Below are 2,857 nucleotides of genomic sequence, written 5' to 3'. Positions count from 1 at the left end.
CTATTCCCTTAATTGGCAATGATTTGCTGGTGACTTTTGGGATTTTGATTTCATCACCCGATTTTTTCCTAACTCTTTCAGATTTATGCCCCTAGCAATTAGGATAAACATTTTGATTAGTGTCCTCCAACTCTTTATCCAAGGCAAGAAGAAAGTCTGGGAGGACAGAACCCAGCCTGGGCTCTGCTCTAAATTAAGGTATCATTTCACGGTGGATCAGCTGCCTAGGAAAATGGGAAGCACATGGGGGTTGCCATGGCCTAGGGCCAAGTCCCCAGTTTTGTAGGTAGCCTCATCCCTTGCAGGGCAGCCTCGGAGACTGGCCCCCTGAAGATCTCACAGATGCCTTTGCCATGTGGGCCAAAACACCTGAGGCAAGGCCACCGAACTTTACACCAGGTCCCTGCGTCAGCACTGTGACACCCACTCAACACTGCTGCGGGAGCCATGAGACTTTCCATCCCAGTGTCTCCATCCTCTGGGGTGTCTGCAAGGTCTCACATCCTAGACTGAGGGACACAACTTCTGGGTCCTCCAACTCTGCTTCTCACCTCTGTTAGCCCCATCTTCTCAGGCAAAGAAGACAGTTTAGTTCCCTATTCATTGTGTGTCTAGAACAGAGACCCTGGGCTCCTATGTGACCAAGATTGGAGGACTGGGCATTCTGAATCATCGCATTTTCTAAGAGTCACCAGTTTTGATTCCAAAAGATTTTTGGGTTTTTGGCTTTTAAAATCTTATGTGTCCACAAAGGTCTCCAAGAAAATCTAATGAAGATACACCTTCACACAACTGATATTCACAATGGTCCAGTGAACAGAGGGGAAATGCCTCAAAGACAGTGGCCATACACAGGAGATGGGATGGACAGGTTAGATTAGCTTTCCAATTGGTTAAGCCAGGACTTAATCAGAAAACAATAAAAGCCACCATTTATTGAACCAGTCACTATGCTAAGGACTTTACCTAACTCTGTTTCCTTTATTCCTTAGCACACCTGACAGGGAGGAATCCCTGTCTCCATTTAAAGATGAAAAGATGGAGGATGACAGGTCAATTAACATAATCAAGGTCACAAAGCTAGTGCTCTGCAAAATTTGGAAGTTTGGTTTGGAAGCCAGGTCTTTAGCATGACTTTAGAAATAAGAGTACTGGAGGCATGTGGTGCTTGACCCTCAGTTCCCAGGACACTTTAGAGTTCCAGGTAAGCTGGCTGAACTGCAGGGGTCCCAGTGCAGGGTCCAGGTTCCAGGCTGACCTGGTCTTTGTAAACCCCAGCAGGAGTTCAGCCACACCGTGATGCTGTTATAACCAGTGACCAGAAGATGGCAGTATCCACCAGCCAGACACCATTTGTCCTAAACCAAATAAAGGGCTCTGAGAGGTCTCCTCTGAAACTTCTGGAAAAGAAGCTACCCGACTCCTTTCTTCTCTGTCCCTTCCCCTCCCCCACCCACCCCCAAGGGTAGGCCAACGAGTGGCCAGGGGCCGGGCTGCAGCCGACCCCGGTGTGGATGCCAGAGCTGTTGCCTGGGTAACCTAGGGCGAAGCAACCCTCTGTTGGGCCTGGGAAATTCTTCCGAGCCTGAGGAAGCCCAGACCTGGCATCAGAAGGGGCTGAGCCACAGCCCTCCTGGAGTCTTCCCACCCCCGCAGCCCTATCCCAGGTCTTTCTGGGGGAGATGACTGCAGCACATTTCCAGCGCGGTGGGGGACAGCAGCACCAGGTGCGGCGGTAGGTGGCTCCCTCTACAGGCTGTTGTCACCATCTTCCCTCTCCTGCTTTCCCAGGGACACCATCTTCAGAGGCAGAGCGCCAGGCTAACCCTGCCTCCTCACCTCTAACCCTCTCCAGCTCTGAGTCACAACAGCAATGGTGGGTCCAGACCGGAGCAAGCTCCTGGCTGGGTCCCTCACAGGCTCTCCACCTCTCACAGGTGGGCCCTTGGAGGACATCTGATTGTCAGCCTCATTGTGTATTTGGGGACTGAAAGCCAGGAAGGGCCAAGGGACTTGTGGCCCAAGGTTAGAGGCCAGATTTGAATTCTGGTCTCCTGACTCTTGGGAGCCATCAACATCATAGCCAAGGGGGCATCTATTTTATCTTCCCAAACAGTGCTTGGCTACAGGGGCCCAGAATGCCCAACAGTGGACAGGGCGGAGGCTGAGCCCTCATCCATCCTCATCTTCTCCCAGGTCCAGGGTGCCTGGGGCAGAGCTGGGATGAGACCGTCTGAGCTGCACAAAGGCACAGGATCACAGAGGGGCCCCACCATCCCAGCTGGCTGTGATGCCAAACAACAGGGTGCTGATCCCTTCCCCCTGGGGGACTTGGCTGCCCTACATGGGCAATGAAGGCCACCTTGAAGGAACTTCTCATGTTCTAGTCGTCAGACAGGGGGTCAGGTATCTGGTGTGACAGGAGACACTGGCTCCAGGCTGAGCAGGCTGCAGCAGGGCAGCTCCAATTTCCAGTGTCTGAAGGTCACCACAAGGTGGCTTTAGCTGGCAAAATCCAAGACTAACTTCCTAGGTGGCATCAACCCCGTGTGCCAGCTCCTATTCCCAGATGGCATGTGAACGCCACAGCAGAGGTGCCTGGGAGAGATGTGGTGGCTCTCCCCGGTGCCGTGTGCAGGCTTCCTCAGCTTCAGATCTAGCAGAAGGCTGCCTGGGACAGGGAGGGGGCTCGCGGTCTCCGGAGGTATGCAAGCAAGGCTGGGTAGCAATTTGTTATGAATCAGACATGATATGGAAAGTTGGCCCAAATAACCCAGAATGTTCCTTCAGACACTTGGTTTCTGAATCAGAAAACTGGTGGTCAGAGAAAGCAAACAGCTTCTGCAAAGCATAGATG

This window comes from Vicugna pacos, chromosome 15 (assembly GCF_048564905.1).
Source record: "Vicugna pacos chromosome 15, VicPac4, whole genome shotgun sequence".
NCBI classification, from domain to species: Eukaryota; Metazoa; Chordata; class Mammalia; order Artiodactyla; family Camelidae; genus Vicugna; species Vicugna pacos.
Note: the sequence above shows the minus strand (reverse complement) of the source record.